Here is a 20,982-nt window from a genome sequence, read left to right on the forward strand (position 1 = left end):
CGGCTTGACTGAGACTCGTGCTTTATTTGACAATCCAAAAAACAAACAAACAGAAAATTCACGCTATACGCGCTCAGCAACGATAAACAGCTTTCACAAATGTCGTGACTTCTCTCCGGTGTATCACACATGCACGAGTCCTCAGTCTGTCCCTCTCTCTCCTTGCTTCTCACTTCCAGTTGGCTTTTATGTGGTCTCTCCACGGCAATTACTGAAACAAGACACAGGTGTTCGTCATTTGAACTTGACCCACTTACTCACCGCTCGTTTCCCAACTCTCTCTCCCGTTGCAAACCTCGCGGAACCACGCCCCCCTCGCCACATACACTCTCTCACACACACATACATGTATATAACACATATTTTAAAAACTTTTTTATATGTGGATGGTTCTGCAACTACAGGCACTTTTAAGTTCCAGTAGTGAAATTTAAGGTTTATGTTCAAATTTGTCATCTAAAACTTCATAAATATAAACAATGTCATTACACACCTTGACTTAAAAATAATCAATGAATAATATGATTTAATGAAAAATTATGAAGCATTTATAGTTCCAAACACCATTTTTGCTCATGTCCCACACCTGTGGTTTCAATGCTTATGCATAAAATTAGCCAATTCTTGTACAATATGACATAATTTCAAGTGAATTAGTTTAATATACATCATTCAATAGCAAGAATGTAAGATACATGTTTCAAATCATCTTTGTTGCTGAAATAATTACAGTATCACAGGTTACAGATTCCACATTAGAAAATACACTTACACAATTAACTTATGTAATTGAATTCATATTGTTTGTAATAATATCTATTAGTGTGTTATCAAAAGGTGTGATGAAGTTGTGAAATGGTTATGAAGTTTTGTGTAGAACAGAGTGTGCTGCCAATACAGTTAATGATCTCACTGTACCATATGACTGAATCTATACTGTAGTTGATCTTTAGAAGTTGACATCTGACTGACATTCTTCTCATTCCTACGTCTTGTCCTGTTGTTCTGTAGATGTGAAACAAAATTCCAGAGCTGACGTGTCAGAGGAGGAAAAAAGAAAGATCTGAGGTGACATCTTTCTTTAGTTGTTTTCATGTATGTGTGTCATCTAATGATGTGTCATTGGTCACTTCTGAGACTTTAATGTTGTGCTCATGTAATTCTGATGATTTTAAATCTTTCCCCCAGTTTCACAGACAAGGCTTAAGATAGTCCTAGACTAAAATGCATGTTTGAGTTGTTTTAACTAAAAGCAATTTGTACTGACAAAAATATGTAATTGCCAGTGTTTTGTCTCAAGATGCACACCAGTAAACTTTTATCTAGTGTACGATTATAAAATCTACTTAAATCTGCTAATTGAACTAAGGCCTAATCCTGGCTTAGGCTAAGCCCTGTCTGTGAAACCGGGCCTTAAAGTGATAGTTAACCCAAAAATGAAAATTCTGTCATCATTTACTCACCCTTAAGTTGTTCCAAACCTGTATAAATTTCTTTGTTCTGCTGAGCACAAAGGAAGATATTTTGATGAAAGTTTGTAACCAGGCCACTTTTGGGCACCATTGACTTCCATAGTAAGAAAGGAAATACTATGGCATTCAATGGTGCCCCAGAACTGTTCTGTCACCCACATTCTTCAAAATATCTTCCTTTGTGTTCAACAGAACAAAAAAATGTATACAGATTTGTAACAACTTGAGGGACTTGACAGAATTTTCATTTTTGGGTGAACTACCTATTTAATGTAATGATCAAAAGATGATCAAGTTTGTCTCTGTAAGTGAATCACAGAAAGCTGCACATGCTGAAATCCCCTTTTCTCTGTTTTACTGTTTATTAGTGCGTATATGATTTCTCGAACAATATTTCTTATGTGCTTTTAACTCTTTGAGACAGAAACTATCACTCAACAGCTTCATGACATCTGCAGACAGTTTTGATGTAGTACTGAATCCTTCTGTCTATATGCTGAACTCTATGTGAAAGAGCAGCATTTCCCCTCCATTAACACACTCTTCTACATCAGTGTAGTTCACTTTAGTTGTTGAACATCAGTGACACAGTGGTAGTGCACTAGATCAGGACACACAGGTTCTGCAGGTTTGAACATACAGAAGTGTGCAAAACTAATGCATGTCTCAATGTACAAAAGTGAAGCTGCAGGCTCTTTGATCGCCTCCTGGTGGCTGGATGCAGTACAAGTCATTCAAACGAACGGGGCTTGAGTCAAAATAAAAAAATAAGGGGGAGGTCCTAAGATGGCGGAGTGAGAGGTGGTGTTTTTAGCAGGCTCCGAATCAAAACTTAAAATTACCCAAGTAATTAATCCAGTTTGATTGTAATAGCCATATTTTATCTACTAACAATGATGTCAGACCATGTTTACAACTTGAGTGCTCTTCATGAAGCGTGCGACGAAGACATGATTGTGGAAATTGAAGTGGACCAGGCTAAAGCTAACGATAACGTTGACGAGGCCATGGCCAAAGAAAACAAGGTTAACTGGGACCACACACTGATAAAAACTAAAAAAAAAAAAAAACTAAAAGAAGTAAAACACAAGACGACCTTGTTAAAGATGACATAGTTCCAAACGATCATGCCAACGAAACGCGATTCTCCAGGTGGTACACGAGCTAACTCAAAAAATGAATGACCAAACTCAGCGTTTTATACGCTTTGAAAAACTGATTGGGGCCAATTCATTAGCCATCGACAAGAATAAGAAAGACATATCAGAACTGCAATCCCAAGTAGTGCATCTTAAAAAAGAGAATGCAATTCTGAAGAGCGCGTGTGAAGAACACACTCGATATAAGAGAAGGTGGAATCTAAGGTTGATCGGCTTGCCTGAAAAAGATGACGAGAATGTCCGGGAGACGGTCATCGGGATTCTGACCCGGTTTATCCCTATGTCGGTGGAGAGGCTGCGTGACACCGTGGATACCGTGCACAGGCTTGCCAAGAGAGAGAGTGCCGCCACCTCAAACAACGTCTCCAGAGTTATCATTCAGTTTGGAATGCACACGTTGCGGGATGAAGTCTGGAGAAAATCCAAGGATGCTAGAGTCTGTAAAGATCTTCACATCAGCTTCAAGGAAGATTTCTCCAAAGAGGACAGACTAGCCCGTGCTAAACTGTGGCCCTTGGTTCAGGAGGCCCGTCGGAGGGGGAAGCGTGCGTACCTGAAGGAAGGCTATGCGCTGGTCAATAACAAGAGGGTGGACCCAGACTGATTTTTTTGTTTGCATTAATGGTACTGTTCTAAGGTATGTTTTTGCCTGTTATAGGGATATTACAAATTACCACAGGTTTTTTTGTGTGGCTAGTAAGATTTCTCATTCCTGCGCATACTCTTTGTTAATTTTCTATTTGTCTGTGCATATATAGACTCTTTTTTTACGCAATCCTTGTTATCGTTAAATGTAAGGGGACTGAAGAATAACGTCAAACATAAGGCAATTTTTCTTTATTGTAAGGAGCAGAAGGTGAACTGTTTTTTTTTGTTGCAAGAAACTCATTCTGAATGTGGGGACACATGTTTTTGGAAACTTCAGTGGGGGGACTCTGCCTATTTCAGCCATGGTACATCTCATTCAGCTGGGGTTATGATTTTGTTTTTTAGGTTCCAAGGCTCAATTATTGACCATAAAATTGACACGAATGGTCATTGGTTAATGGTTACTGTCGAGATTGATGGTGTTAAATTCATTTTAATTTGTGTGTACAGTTATAATTGTAAAGCCCTTAACAAATTATTTTATGCTGACCTATGTGTTAAGATCAACCAATGGAAGATGATGTATTTAACGGATGAAGTTATTATAGGGGGTGATTTTAATTTGGTCCCCGATAACGCAGTTGACCGTCTTCCCTCCAGAGGGCTCCATCACACCTTTGATGACATTTTCAATAATATGTTTTCAAATAAAAATTTGATTGATTGTTGGAGATTTAAGAATCCTGGAGTCAGAAAATACACATGGTTCAACGCATCTAACAATGGCCAGTGCTCCAGGTTGGACTACTGGCTTATTCCATTTAACTGGATTGATAATATCTCTAAATGTGAAATCTCTAGAGGTAATATCTCTAAATAATCAGTCAGCTCCCCTGACTGATCATTGCTCAGTGACTTTAATCCTTACCATAATTAAGAACAAGCGACCTCAAAACACAGTTTGGAAATTCAATAGTAATCTTTTAGTTAGTAAAGAGTTCTGTGAAGAAGTTAAAAATCTCCTCAATGAGGTGATGTCTTTAGATTCTTCTCCACTTAATAAATGGGAGTGGTTTAAATTTAAAGTCAAGGAAGTAGCAATTAAAAGGGGAACACATTCTTCTCAGCAAAAGTGGGTCAAACAAAAAGAAATTGTTACTAAAGCCCAATTAGAAAATTTTAAAATTCAACTAGATACTTTATTCCTAGATAAAGCTCGTGGTGCTTTTATTCGGTCTAGGGCTTGATGGATAGAGGAGGGTGAAAAAAATTCTTTCTACTTATTTAATCTTGAGAAACAAAGGCAAACAAAAAAGAAAATTTCTAAATTAAACATCAATGGTATGGTTACTGAAGATTTAAGTCTAATAAACAAGGAAGTTAGAGATTTTTATAATAACTTATATAGTTCTAAATACTCTGAGGTAAGCTGCAAATCCTTTTTTCAAGCAATTCAAGGTTGGATTGACTTAATTAAGGATGACTTTAAAAATACTATGGAGGATGATTTAATCATTGAGGAGTTGGATAAAGCTATTAATCAAATGGCCAAGGGCAAATCACCTGGCTTAGATGGCTTAACGGTCGATTTCTATGTTTTTTTTTTTTTTGGAAGGATATCCGTCAGCTTTTATTCGAAGCCCTTAGTGGGTGTATTTTAAAACAAAATCTCTCTCCCACAATGAAGCGTGGTCTCATTACATTGATCCCAAAGACCGACAAAGATCTACTTTCTATTGATAATTGGAGACCGATAACCCTTTTAAGTACGGATTACAAATTACTAGCTCTTGTATATGCCAATCGCCTTGATAGTGGCTTGTCAAAGGTTATTTGTGAATGTCAATCTGCCTTTATAAAGGGAAGGAATATACATTTTCATACAAGACTGATTCTTGATATGTTGGACTACAGTCATGTAATAGAAAAAGAGAGTCTAATATTATTCCTTGATTTTTATAAGGCTTTTGATTCGTTAGAGCATGGTTTTACTATTGAAACAATAAAAAGTATGAGTTTTGGTATTAAATTCTGCAACATAATCAAAATGTTATATTCAGACATATCTAGTTCGGTATCTTTAGGATCTGAAATTACTCCTAGCTTTAAAATGTCTAGAGGAATTCGTCAAGGATGTCCCATATCTCCAAAATGATTTATTCTAACTACTCAGATGCTCACTTTGGCTATTGTCAATAATCTTAATTTGCAAGGCATTAAGATTTTGGAAAGGAATTTAAGATTAGCCAATTTGCAGACGATACTGCAATCTTTTTAAAAGATAAAGGTATGGTTGATATTGCACTAAAATTAATTAAAACCTTTTCTGATGCCTCTGGTTTGTCTCTCAATATTAAAAAATGTGTTTTGTTGCCTATCCACTCTTGTCCTGAGAATTCTATTGCCTCAATAAATGTCCAGAATGAGGTTAAATATTTGGGTTTAACAATATCTAAGGATGTTCATAAGATTGAGGAGGTTAACTTTGAGAAACGTGTCGCTGATATGAAAAAAAAATCACTAAGTCACTGGCTGATCAGAGATCTCACAGTGTTTGGAAGAGTTATCTTATCTAAAGCTGAAGGTGTGTCGAACTTAATATATCCATGTCACTCCTTGTTTATTTCGAACAGTAATATTAGGAAGGCCTTGGATTTTGAAGCCTTGATAGGATCATTCAGAATTAACTGGTTAAGAACTTTTTTTGCTTGCTCCAACTCTATGTGGTTTCACATACCCAGGGCTATTTTTGGAAAGCTTGGTGGTTTAGATTTTTTGTTAAGATGTGATTTCGATATTAATAAGATTCCACTTGAGTTGTCTAAATTTCATAGTCAAATACTATTGTTTTGGAAAATGATATTCACACACAACTTTACTCCACACAGTTCGGTTCTGTGGAATAATAGAGCAATACTTGTAGAGAAAATCAGTATTTAAAGTTGATTGGTTTGACAAAGGAATTGTCTTTGTGACTGACTTGAAGGATTGTAAAGGTGTTTTACTGACTCATAACAGTTTTGTGGAACGATCTAATATAATCTGTACTCTTAGAGAGTATCAAAGAATTTGTAAAGCTATTCCTTTAGCCTTGATCCACCTAATCCAGAATACTTTGACTTACTCGAATGTCACTCCTGTACTGCCGAATTTATTAATTGGTCGTTATAAACTACTAGATAAAAATTTTAATAATAAGGCTGCCACGGTTGCTTTTAAATCTAAATTGTTTCATGATTATAATAAAAACTATGTGCCTATAGACCTTTCTGAATTGTTGGGAAAGGCATTTTCTAAGTATGTTAAATGGCCAATTCCACCTAAGGTCAAAGAAACACATTTTAAAATTTGTCACAAAATTCATCCAGTTTCCAATTTTCTTCATAAGTGATTTAAATTTGACAAGGCGGGGTGTGCTTTTTGTGATTTTTCTGATGAATCTCTAGAACATTTATTTTTTACCTGTTCCATTTCAAGCCGGTTCTGGAGTGATGTTAGAGACTGGCTAACCTTAAAAATGTCAAACATCCCTGTATTTAGCATTTACCATATTCTGTTTTACGTTGATGGTTTAAATAATTCAACATCAGACATTGTGAATATTGTTTTCTTACTTGCTAAATACCATATACATTGTTGTAAGTGGAGAAATTCTCACCCATTTTTTTCTTCTATTTATTTATTTATTTTTCCTTAATTTTATTGTGGATCCCCTGAAGTTTTGATGTTGACTATTATTGTATTTGAGTTTATACTATGCTGTTACCTCTACGAGTTCTTGTATTCTATGTTCAAGGTACAAAAAAAAAAAAAAAAAAGTGCAACGCGCAATATGGCGGAATAAGTCCCGCCTTCTAAATAAGAGATAGATTGCTGATTGGTAAAGCCATCACGTGACTGTAGCAGCCGTTAGAAGCTCCGTTTTTTTTTTTTTTTTTTTAAATAAATAAAACAAAATTACACTTCCAATAAAATTTTCAGAAAGATGGTTTTGGTCATTTAACGTAGTTGTTATCATGCTGATATGTTCAATTGTTTGTTTTTGTGATAAGTTTGATTTTAGCTAGCAATTTGATGCTATAGATATGGGACATGTTGTTATGATTGACAGCTTCTCTGAGGACTGTTGGAGCTTCAAGGGGAGATTGAAGATATATAACTATTAATTTTCGATTTTTGTGTTATTTCACACCGACAAAATGAGTTGTTCAGCAGTAAACTGTACTAACCAACCTACAGGATCTGATGGATCACTGAGCTTTTTTTGGTAAATGTTATTAGCTTTTAAGATAACACGCCTAACGTTAGCCATGATGGGGAAAAACCAGGTGATCGTTATCTGGCAGTTAGCCTACAAATTATTTTTATGGGTATTTGCTGTTTCAAAAATATTATTGCTCTAGAAACAAAATATTATTTTACAGGTAGAATAAATTGTGTATAATTTATATATTTAAAATACATCAATTACGATATGTTGTTTTGACCTTGTTATCACTAGTAATTTATTTGAAAACGAACAATGTACATTAATAAACATTCAAACAAATGTCAATTCCTCTTTGCCAGATGTTATTAAGCCAAATGAAAAAGGAAGGAGAAAAGAAAAATATAATAAACAATAGATGATAAAACAAATAGGTGATCTGATCATGATGATGCAGTCATCTGGGCGAAAGTTTGATACCGCGACTCTGCCTCCGGGCTCCACTGACGATTCCTTCTGCACATGCCTAGGCTCCAAACTGACGTTTTTGCGTAACATGTCAACGCCCATCGCCGAATGTTTTACGTTCAGTTCATTACAATGGAAGGAAGCGGCGTCACGTTGTCTATCTTTTTTACAGTCTATTGTGTGCGTAGTGGCCACTAAAGCAAACTCAGCATTGGCCCCTTCACTCCAAAGAGCAAAAATAAAATTAACTGAAATACCTGAAGATCCCGGAGCTGTCCGTTGGGCTCATCAAATAAGTGTGTGGCTCTCTTGGCTCCTCTCATTCCCATATGGTTCCCATTTGGTTATTTTTCAGGGAAACCAAATAAGAACGTTCTGGGCACGTTCCCTATTGGTTCTTTTTTTGCAACCTAAACAGAACGTTACCTGCAGGTTATTTTTGGTTTTATTTTTATAACTTAAAGAGAACCTTCCCAGAACGTTCCCTGCAGGTTTTTATTTTTAGATTAGATTTTTTTTTTTAAACCAAACTAATAAATGTTGCAATGATAGACCAATAGGCTACAGGAATTATTCTAATGCCTGAATCAAGAATAATGTAGCTTTTAATAAATTAGTTCACGTCAAAACGCATTGTAATTTTAAGATAGATACAAACACTTTAATCTTGGCTTAATTTAGTGCGCCGCTTCTCCGGCACGTGGTTCTCCAGTCTTCACAGAGAGCCGCGCACTTGCGTAATTTAAAAATTAATGGTCATTTCGTTTTACTGACTATAACATTCGTTTATCGATCTCTTTATTTAATAATTATTTATAATTACTATATATACGTGTGTAAATAGGGTGCCCATATTGTGCTAAAGTCATTGTTTGTCGCTTAGGAAATGTAAAATCTGGTTGTGGTACAGTGTCAGTGACACAATTTACAAAATCTTACATATTATGCATAAATTCGATCTTATTTAATCCTCCATATGAAGGTTTATGTGCTCGGATTATTTCTATTGATTAAACAATAGTTCAAAACAAGACATGGTTTATACTGACGTCCATTCATCCGTCTTCCATGCCGCTTATACAATATGGGACGTGGGAGTGCTGGATGATAAATGTAATACAGCAGGGTAAATGATATCGGAGTAGCCTAAAATGAGGTTAGGGAAATGTTCTGGTAAGGTATGTGGAACAATCTGGGAAGGTTAGGGGATTGTTCTGGGAAGGTTGGGGAAATGTTGTCCAAACCAACGGGGAACATTCTATTTATGTAAAGAAAACTTCCCTGGCTAACCAACAGAGAACATTGGGATGTATGTTCTGGGCATAGGCACCAATCCTATGCTCGGGGGCTGAAGCACCCACGGAAATGGTCGAGCACCCACAGAAAAATACAAGATATTCTCCATTGATTTTAACCAATAAAAAAAAAAAAATCGATAGCAGCTTTCAGACTCGATCTTTAAGGTCATTTTTATCGCATTATTTTAATGACAAACAGCAAGAGTGCATCCAAGTGATTTCCTTCACTCTCGCACAAAACTGGACGCGCATTCTCAATGTACAGTCTCAAACTTAAACTCTCCTTACTCTTTCCCTAAAATGGTCGTCTTTCCTGGATTTAGAAGCTCTTCAGAAACACCGGCAGAAACATAAATCGGTGCCTATGGTTCTGGGAACCAAAAATTGTTAGCTGGGGTGTGTCCCACGTAGCCAGAGGAACTCTGAACCTCACTGTGATTCCGAGTGCTATCTGGTTTGTCATCCTGCTTTACAATGACTATCCATTAATGATTTTCACCTTAGAAACGCAGCGCTAAACTGCAGTCTAGCCCCTGGAATCACACATCCCGACCATCGCCGCAAAATAGCGGAATTCTGTCTCCTTGCATCAAAGCTCTACAAAAGAATTGTCTTTCACATCAAAATTCATATTTAGTGGGCAAAAATCACTTACTAAGGTTAGTTAGTAAACAATACAATGAGATATATCAAGTCAATCTGATCTGGATTTCTCCATTTCACCATTCACCTACTGACGCAGTCTGTCATATTTCTCCACCTCCTTTCTCACAACAGCCAACAGATGATCAAACATAGGTATACCGGTTTCAATCTCGAGACCGATATGAATTTTTCAAAAACCGCCATACCGGTGTGTAGCTGAAACAGCTGCTGTATCTATTCAATGGCGCAATGTAGAGTGTATAGAGAGCGGACTATTATTAAATACATACCCTTCTTACACTTATGAAAACAACTTTATTACACAACAATAAATAATTCACAAAACTAACTCTCTTTAATACTGTAAATACCATGTAGATCCATATGATTTCCGTGATGCAAAAAACACGGATGAAATCACGGAATCCAGTCACAAATAGAACTTTCTGTATAAAGCAGAACTGTACAATCGAGCTGTACAATCAATCAGATATTGATACGGACTTGTGTCTGCAAATATTAAAGCTAAAAATGACTGCTATTGAAATCTGAAGTCTGTATGAATGAGCGCCGCATTTTCGTCTACTACTACACATACTGACGCACACGATGATTTCAGTGTCTGCTGTCTCACTCACTACGCATGAACTTCATCTGCAGAGCTGCTCTTAGAGTCACTTTATGAACATTTCACCATTTAATTTGATAAAACTATCAACATTTGTCTCATCATATACACAGGAAGTCAAACGTCTTCACAATCCTGTCAAAATGAAAGTTCGGTATAACTTGAAATAACAGAAATATACTATTGTACAATCAAGCAAGGGTGTAACTGAAAAGTGGAGGGGACACACACCCTCTAGGGGGGTCCAGGGGCATGCCCCCCCCCCAGATGAAAATTTTGTACATTTTAAAGATAAATTCATTAATCTGGTGAACTTTGAGAGTTCGAAATAAAGAGCTCCAACCCATGTTCAGTGTGCAAATTGAACAAAGAAAAAGTCTGTGCATTGAGTTGTACCTGAATCCACTGTTAAAAATAAATCATCCACCCGCCAACCGCCCGATGATATTCTCTGATTTAGATATCTGAACCTGATCATCCCATTACAATTATTCACATTCTCAGTGTTAAGCATGATGCTATGGTAACATATCACACTGAAGTAGGTTACTTATAAATGAACATTTATTTAAAATGTTCCCTCAACCTTAAATTGTTACTGTTTCATTACATCATTGTAGTAAAACAGTCTTATCAGAATAATGTCTGTTAGTTAAGCTTGTGTATATTTTTAGTTAAAGCTGTTAAGCTATAAAGCAATATATCAAGTAGGGTTTTTCCTTTGTGTTTTATAAAATGACCACTAGGAGGTGCTCTAGGCACATGTTTTCCTTGATTGGTTTAACATGAAGAGAAATACGTTCAGTTGAAAACGAAAGTAAAAGAGTGACACACGTTCGTTGTGTCTTACCGTGAAATGAGAGTTCGTGTCCTTATTAAAATCAACACATAATGATTTATCTCTCATCCACCCGCAATTTATTGGAATGTTATTTTTTATTACATGGCTCGCCCGACCCGCTGATCATCCGCAGTATCGAACGGTGTGAGAATGGACACAGGCCGAGAACCGCAACAGAACCGTGTCGGTGGAAAATGAGTATCTGAGCATGTGACTGCCTGTCTGAATTTTGTCGACAGCCGGAGGCGGCACAAAATTTGATGGAGGCGGCCGCCTCGTAATTCTCTATGCAGGAAAAACCCTGCTGACAGAAAATGTTGCGGTTTAAAGTGGACTCGTTTTCATGCTACACACAATGTTCTACATTAAATATTTAGCTAACAGTCTAAATAAGAAGTTACCTAGCAACAGTGTATGTTAACGTTAGCTCAGTCAAGGCTAACATCAACAGGTGTAGACAGAAAATATGATTATTGTGACCTGAGCTAATTTACTGAATCAACCAACTCACATCACCTTTCTTTCATTTCATCTATTGCTGTTTCTGGCGTTTCATCGCTGACTGTGCCGCAACCGCTGTTTTTAGAGTGTGCACGCAACGTTCCTGGACGCGGACGCGCGCATCGACGCCCCCAGTGGAAATTACGCCCTTACAATCAAGTGTACTTCAATTAATAGCGATAATAGCCTAATAATAATAATAACAACACCACCACCACAATTTATTAAAACACAAACTCAAAGGTCTTCATTGAAATTACAGATATTGCACATTAAAAATGTAGCCTACTTATTAATATTATTAATTAAATTTAATTAAATTGATTACATTTTAAACTAAATTGTTAGCTTTATAAACTGATTTGATTTTTTTTTTTTTTTTTTTTTTTTTGTCCTTACAATGTTTATATAATATATTCCCTGTACTCCTGACAGTAAAATATGCCATTTTGGTCATACCACCCAGCACTAATCAAACATGACTGTAAAAACAACATTTTCCAGCAAGTACATTTCAACCAAACAAATGACAAAAAAAAAAAAAAAAAAACCTTTTAAAGTAACAGCGATCGAAATGTATGGGTAATTGAGAATAATATTAAACACAGCATACATATTAAGTACAGTAATCACATTTAAAATTATATTTAAAATTTCACTTAGGTTACACTTAAATTAATTCAACAGTTAATAGCCATTTTAGCACTTACATATTTATAGCATTATACCTTTTGTCCATATGACAGAAATTTTACATGCTTCCTCATACTCTTACACTGCATTCACATGGGGCGTCAGTGTCAATGCTTGATGGAGGGCGTGTCTGAAGCTTGTGTTGACACAACCGTTATGGACCCTTTTCACAGACTGTGATGAGGCGTTTTAACGGTCATCAATATTGTAAATCCTGCAAAGTTTTTTACATTTTTATTTTTTAAAAAAATGTATGTACATTTTTAACACTATACTTAGTATTATATTACCTATAGAATTTTACTCAACTATGACGACTTCCACTTCTGAGAGGCGATCTGTTTGGCTGATGCCTGCGTTGGTGCTTGCAAAGTTGAGCAATCTTCAAATTCTGCCGCGAGCACCTGACAGAACCCACAATTCAGTTCGGCAACACATGATGTCACTCATTCAAAGTAAAGGAAAATTGTTAATGCCGACACCCCGTGTGAATGCAGCGTGACATACATATAACAGAAAAGCAGTCTTCCAACATGAGAATATGGATAAACAAGTTTGATAGCAAATGAAAAAAAACAGGAACTCTAAGACTACCTGATACTGTAACAGCTTTACACACAGTCATAAAGACATTGAGATGAGACCTGACAAAGAAACATCAGTACTTCTATACACAAGGGTAAATGTGCATAACAAGACACATGTGACACTGGAAACTAGGAAACAGGAAATCAAGGCACAATATTACAATACAGAGTAAAAGTCTTAAATACAAACCATGTCTCAAGATCTGTCCTGAGAGTGGCCATCTGTCTGGTTTTATGTCTGACTGTCCGGTTTTAAAATACCTGGTTTGCCTAAATTTAATCAATCAATATCTCACTTTAAGGCAGTTACTTGCTGCCACCTACTGGTGGTTTTAGTTTAATATTTAAAATATAATTTATTATTTCCAACAATTTTTATATTTCTATATTCAATATATTTTATATTTAAAACATTAATAGGTAACACTAGTTTACGGTCCAATTCCACTATAACTAGTTGATTATTATCATGCATATTACTAGGACATTAATAGTTTATTAGTACTTATAAAACAGATATTAACGCCTTATTCTGATCTATTGTATAATATCTAATACCTTACTGTATAAGTAACACTGGACAATTGTTTAGATTTATATTATTTCTTGCTATACATGAACATGACTGAAATTAAATATTTTCATTTATCTGTATATTTTCTCGGGTATCTCTGTGGTGAAACAGTCTCTGTGATCGTGATGGGTCGCTCATGAACGGTTCATTCATTGTGTTAATAATTTTGTGATAATTTATCTTTGGCTGCATTATGACTTCCTAATTCGGAATATGATCAAAGATTGCATATGTGGACGTTGTCACAATCCCAGTTCTGTGTCTTTTGTTTTGTATGGACTCTTGCACCACACTAACACACACTTCACCACGGACTACAAATTAGTAGTCGCAGGCGCTCAAAACACAATCATCTTCATTAAAGGTAATAAGACTAAATGATCTTACCAGGCCTGTGGCCATGCTCTCTCTTACTGCGGTCTTCGATTTTGAAATAAGCCGATGATCAATAAAATGCAGCTCATATTTTTTGTTTTCGGTGACGTGAACTCTATGAAATCTGCATATAGCTCGGGAATTGAAGATCGGATTTATATCCATTTTGCGGAGACACATTTATGTGGCCAAGTGTAAATGCAATCGTTTTTATAAATCAGATAGCTATCCGATCAGAGAAAACGCATGAAGTGGCCAGGTGTAAACAGGCCCTCAGACAGCACGCGATCAGTTCTCCTCGCACCTGAATGGTCAAATGCACACATAGTTGTCAAAATGTCCATCGTATGGAGTATCTCACGTAAATAGAGTCGGTTATGGCTTAAGCCGACATAAACATTTGGGTGAAAACAGGATATGTATCAGTATCCATGGATTCGGTCTTAAAGGGACCTATATTTTTTTTATTTTTATATTGCCTATATTTGTCATTAATGTTAATAAAACAATAAAATATGATAAATAAATGTATACATGGTAAATAAACCTACTGTATCTGAAAAACAAGTTTATTTAATTTGTATCTCTGTAGTATTTGTTGTATTGTTTTTAATTTGTTTGTAAATTTTATATAACAGCAATTATATATATTAGTAATTATGCCCTTTGAAGGTTATTGGACACTGAAAATTTTGTTCAAGTCTGTGACAAGCACATAAAAATTATTACTTTTTTCATTAGAGTAATAATAAAGAAGCTGTCCTACATTCATTAGTCTCACAGTGTTGTGGTTGGAAACCTTCAATGCAATATGTGCAACATCACCAAAAAAAAAAGAGAGAGAGAGAGAGAAATTAATAAATGTATAGGCATTAGGATCGGCGAGTACTAGAAAAAAAAGTATCGGTACTCGTACTCAGTCCTTAAAAAATGGTATCGGTGCATCCCTAGTTTCTGTGCAAGTGTGTGTTAGATGCAGTTAGGAAGTTTTATTCGTCCACATTCTGCACAACTTCCTATTCTTTTCTCCTCTTATCAATAATAAAGCAGTAAAACATCGCTTCTCTTGTGGCTCATCGACTTAAAATTACACCAAAAGCTGCACAATGTGGCATCATTTATTATATTCTGAGTTGTGTTGTGGTAAAAATAGCAATAGGACAGTGTCGGTAGCTCAGCGAGTGCAACCATTTGACATCATCGACATAGAACGCAAACAAAATGGCGCCGCCCATTGTCCAAATATGTCATGGATTTTTTAAATAACAAATCTTTCATGGGTTTTCTACTACATATTTCAGTAAAAGACTATCATTTACGTTATATTAAGCCATACAAGTCCTAACACCAGGGGTTCCCTTTAATATTATTTCAAATGTCCAATTAATCTTTATATTTATATATTTGGACATTTTTTCACAACAGAAATGCCACAACCACTGTAATTTATTGAACAAGAACATGTGGACTTAAACTAGGGCTTAAACTTTAAAAAAAAAAAAAAAAAAAAAATCACGACGAGCGGTTAGCACATTTCACCAAGTAGAAACATACTGTATAATGTATTTTGCTGTGTTTGCTAAGGTTTACGGGTGACTCACAAATCTGATTAAATGTGGCACATTGCGTTTCCAGATGAACATTAAAAGCAATCCAAACTAACAGCATATGCAGAGATGGAGTTTGAGACACGCCACTCATGTAAATGATAACAGTTCCCGTGAAGCTGCATTTACTGTGAACGAGCCGCTCAGATAACCTTTTACATGCAGGTAAACAATTACAGCGCATATTAAACATGCAGCATATACATTTACATAATTGGTTCGCAGCCTTCGTAAATTCACAATAGCTTTATGTTTAATTATGATTTTTAAACGGGTTTAATATCGTGTAGCCTTAGAAAACAGTCTATTTAAAGGTGCCCTAGAATTGAAAATTGAATTTACCTTGGCATAGTTGAATAACTAGAGTTCAGTACATGGAAATGACATACAGTGAGTCTCAAACACCATTGTTTCCTCCTCCTTATGTAAATCTCATTTGTGCAAAAGACCTCTGAAGAACAGGAGAATCTCAACATAACACCGACTGTGACGCAACAGTCGGGATCATTAATATGTACGCCCCCAATATTTGCATATGCCAGCCCATATTCAAGGCATTAGACTTTAGACGTCTGGATCTGTGCACAGCTGAATCAACAGACTTTATGCAGGTAAGCAAGCAAGGACAATAGCGAAAAATGGCAGATGGAGCAATAATAACTGACATGATCCGATATCATGATATTTTAGTGATATTTGTAAACTGTCTTTCTAAATGTTTCGTTAGCTTGTTGGTAATGTACTGTTAAATGTGGTTAAAGTTACCATCGTTTCTTACTGTATTCATGGAGACCAGAGTCATGTTGTTATTTTCATTATTAAACACTTGCAGTCTGTATAATTCATAAACACAACTTCATTCTTTATAAATCTCTCCAACAGTGTGTAAAGTTAGCTTTAGCCCGTTAGCCACAGAGCACCATCAAACTCATTCAGAATCAAATGTAAACATCCAAATAAACACCATACTTACATGATCTGATATGCTGCATGACGAACACTTTGTAAAGGTCCATTTTGAGGGTTATATTAGCTCTGTGAACTTTGTTTATGCAATGTATTATAGAGTCGTGAGCTTGGGGGCGGGGAGCGCGAGCATTTAAAGGGGACGCGCGCTGAATCTGTGCATTTATAATGATGCCCCAAAATAGGCAGTTAAAAAATTGAATAATAAAAAATCTATGGGGTATTTTGAGCTGAAACTTCACAGACACAGACACATTCTGGGGACACCTTAGACTTATATAACATCTTGTGAAAAAGGTTTCTAGGGCACCTTTAATGCGTATCATGGATTCTCGTCCGTGGAAAGGGCCACTTCCGGTATTTTACCGGTAACTCGACACAGGCAAAATGAAATAAAGGATTTTTTAAAATTGAACATTAGAATTTTAGGAATTGTTACAGCCCTAAATTAAAATTAATCATGCAAGTCAGCAGTCTTACTCTCTCTCAGCACTGATATCTGACGTGCAAGTGCTTTTCAATTAATTCATCTGACTTTGTTTCGCATTTTTCATTCACTGAGTTACTAACTGGCAGAGAGTGCTCTTGCGTATCTTGAAAGGGATATTAGGTCGCACAACACAGAGATAACACATTTTGCCGTTTGAACAGAAGTGGGTAACTTCTGTCCTCCTTGTGTATATGCAAGGGCTAAAATTTGAATTAATAAAATGGAGTAAAAAAAATCGATTTTAAAATTGTACACCAAAAAAAAAAAAAAAAAAATTGCGATAGTTAAGTGAGTTTATTTTTTGGCCCAGCCCTATTGTGTTTAATTGAAAAAAAAAAGTTGTTTTTTACCTAGACATTTTAAAATAACACATTTTATAGCTGTAATTGCAATACCGTGATAACGAGAAACCGTGATATTTTTGCTTAAGGTTATCATACCGTTAAAATCTCATACCGGCCTATGCCTAGACCAGTGGGGATTTAAATTACCAAACTTTAACCTCTCAGTTAATCGAATTAAAACCTTGGTGATTCATATAATGCAAATCAACGGCTTCTGTCACTTTGAAGCATATCAGGCAACACAAAATTAATACTTGTGGCTCCTGACGATATATCGAGGTCTTAAGAAGCTGAACGATCAGTCTGAGCAAGAACTGAACATTATTTACAACATTATTACCTGTAATCACAGCAAACAGCTAACTGTTTGTGTTCAAACCTCTCAGGTACCTTTAGGACATGCTGTCAATGAACCCTACCAAATTTTGTGCCGATATGTCAAATAGTTTAAAAGACATTGTAATTTATGACAAATTTCAAAATGGCAGACTGATGGTTAATCCAATCTAAAATCGGTATTCATGGATTTGACATGACACAAGAATCCATACACACCAATGTAACACTTTCCCTCTGTAGTGATTTTGGATTAGCCTCACATGAGGGCACCACAAATGTAGTTATTTATGGTCTTAAATATTAATATTAATATTATTATTATTATTTTTTTTTTTTTTACATTTCACGGTATAGACATGTCTATAACAAACGAAACATCTGAAGGCAGAGTATTAATTTAGTTCGTTTGTGTTAAATTTACTGAATTTATTGGAAGGATAGCCCCTTGAGATGAAACATCTCATTTTCAAGGGGGTACCAAGACACATACAAAACATAATACAAAATACAACACATTTGAAAAAAAAAGAAAGGAAAAAAATCAGACAAGCAGCTCACTCCCCCAATCATCCACTTACAGTCTACAACTGTATTAAGCAACAGGAGCATGTACACACAAAACATACATTTTATTGCAAAGATGAAAATCAAAATGTACTTGCACCTTAAAAAAACAACAGAAATAAGAAATAAATAAGTAAATAAATGGATTGAACAAAATAATTGATAAATATTAATAAACAATAATATAGAGGCCTTGATTAATAGCATAGGCAAGTTGTTTTCAAATAAGAAAAAAGATTAGTCCTGAAAAGACGAAAAGATGTGATTGATCTAAGAGAAGGACGGAGATTGTTCCAGTCTGATGGAGCTTTATATTGAAATTAAAATGGACGCATTTAAAAAGAAACTGGAGCCAGTGATATTGCCTTCAAGATTTTGGTTGGAGCCAATCAAGTTTCATATAGCATACAATGATGGGTTCTATAAGGACATCTCAAAACAAACCTACATAAAGAATTATGAACAGTATTTAGAGGTTTTAAATTGGTGTCTCAAGTTTTTTGGCAAATAATGCCAGCATAATCAATAAGAAGAATTAATTGGGAAATTAATTTTTTTCTGACTTGAATTTGGGAAGGTCATTAATAAAGACACAGAAGAGCAGAGGACCAAGTGTTGAACCTTGAGGAACACCCTTATCAACAACCAGATAATCAGAATCTGAGCCTTGAAAAGAGACATACTGAGGTCTGTTGTGTAGATAGGAATTAAACCAAAAGAGATAGTTTTGATCAAAGCCTGTAGTGTGTAATTTATCAAGCAAAAGGTAATGATCCACCATATTGAATGCTTTAGAAAAATCAATGAAAATTGCACCAGTAAGTTGGCATTTATCAAAGGAAGTAAACAAATCACTGGTGAATTTCATTAAAGCCGAGGTGGTGGAAAAATTAGGTCTAAAACCAGACTGAGATGGAGATAAAATATTAAACCAACAAATGTATTTTGATATTTGATTAAAAATTAATTTCTTGAAAACCTTTGAAATAGTACAAATAATAGAAATTGTACAGTAATTGTTTAAATAAGATGCGTCGTCACTTTTAAAGAGAGTAACCTTAGCACATTTCCATATGGAAGGTATTGAGCAAGTAGAAAGAGACAAATAGGTAGGAAAGAGGATACATTAAAATGTGATAAGTAAGTTTAACAAATTTGAGTTCCAGGTCATCCGGGCCAGGTGAACTATGTTCTTTTAACTCACATATTGCATTGAAGGTATCAGTAGGAGAAATTTTACTGAAAGAAAATGTCTGATTCAAACAACAACTAGATGAGTAGGTTTCAGAAAATTTAATAGCAGTGGAAGCACCAATAGATGTAAAATGTTTATTAAATGCAAAAGATATCTGTGAAGGATCAGAAATAAAATCATTATTAATTATTAACTCTTTTGTAAAGGTTTTGTTTTTCTTATTTAAAATGTTGTTTAAATGGTTCCAGATCTGTCTAGGGTTACGATAGTCTTGTGAAAAGCAATCTTTGTAGTAGTTAGATTTTGCATTCTTTGTCTCTTGGTTTTACAAAAATTCCTAAGCTGTCTATAGGATTCCCAGTCATCTGGTTGTTTGGACTTGCGATAAATATTCCAGGCCTTGTCCCTTTGTTTATAAAGGTTGATCAAATCGGAGTTAATCCAGGGAAGATGACCTCCTTTGACTCTTACTGTTTTCAATGGTGCATGCTTGTTGATTACATTGGTAACTTCAGAATAAAAAAATTCCAAACATCATCGACTGAGGGAATTAACTCAAGTCTATTTCAATTAATGGACTCTAGGTCATAAATAAAATGATCAAAATTAATATTCTTATATTGCCTAATTGTGATGTATTTTGGAGGAAGACAAGGTATTTTTATTTTCTAAACACAAAATATAGCAGAGTGATCACTTAAACAGTCAGGCATCACACCAGATTTAAAGGAACACTCCACTTTTTTTGAAAATAGGCTCATTTTTCAACTCCCTTAGAGTTAAACAGTTGAGTTTTACCGTTTTCGAATCCATTCAGCCAATCTCCGGGTCTGGCGGTACCACTTTTAGCATAGCTTAGCATAGTTCATTGAATCTGATTAGACCGTTAGCATCTCGCTCAAAAATGACCAAAGAGTTTTGATATTTTTCCTATTTAAAACTTGACTCTTCTGTAGTTACATCATGTACTAAGACCGACGGAAAATGAAAAGTTGCGTTTTTCTAGGCCGATATGGTTAGGAACTATACTCTCATTCCGGCGTAATAATCAAGGAACTTTGCTGCCGTACCGTGGATGCAGCAGGCGCAATGATATTACGCAGCGTCTCTCTCACAAATGTCTCCATGGTTGCAAGGCGTGCTCCCTGTGCAAACAGGGGGTCACAGGTGTTGCGTGATATCTTTGTATATTTTGTATTCTATTCTATATGATTCAGAAAGAATATCATATCATTTCCTTCACTTTTTTCCGGGATATTAACAAAGCGGAGATTAGACAGACGGCTTCTGTTTTCAGCATATTCCACTTTCTCTTAAGGTAAGCATTTTCTTTTTCAAGATTTTGGATGCGTTAAATCATCCACGTCGTCTTCGTTTGAACTCACCATTGGTTCAAGTTTAGAAACTTGCTCAGAAAGAGAAGAGAGGGAACCTTGAATT

At 35.6% G+C, this 20,982-nt stretch overlaps 1 protein-coding gene across 1 annotated transcript in view; it reads left to right on the forward strand.

The window, feature by feature from the left end:
* Positions 1-1,027: 1,027 nt before the first annotated feature.
* LOC127508755 (NACHT, LRR and PYD domains-containing protein 3-like) overlaps positions 1,028-20,982 on the forward strand; it is a 168,586-nt gene continuing 148,631 nt past the window's right edge. The window contains exon 1 of the mRNA XM_051887105.1: positions 1,028-1,068. The gene's annotated coding sequence lies outside the window, so the exon portion shown is untranslated. The remainder of the gene's footprint in view (positions 1,069-20,982) is intronic.

The sequence above is a fragment of the Ctenopharyngodon idella genome, chromosome 3 (assembly GCF_019924925.1).
Source record: "Ctenopharyngodon idella isolate HZGC_01 chromosome 3, HZGC01, whole genome shotgun sequence".
Lineage (NCBI taxonomy): Eukaryota > Metazoa > Chordata > Actinopteri > Cypriniformes > Xenocyprididae > Ctenopharyngodon > Ctenopharyngodon idella.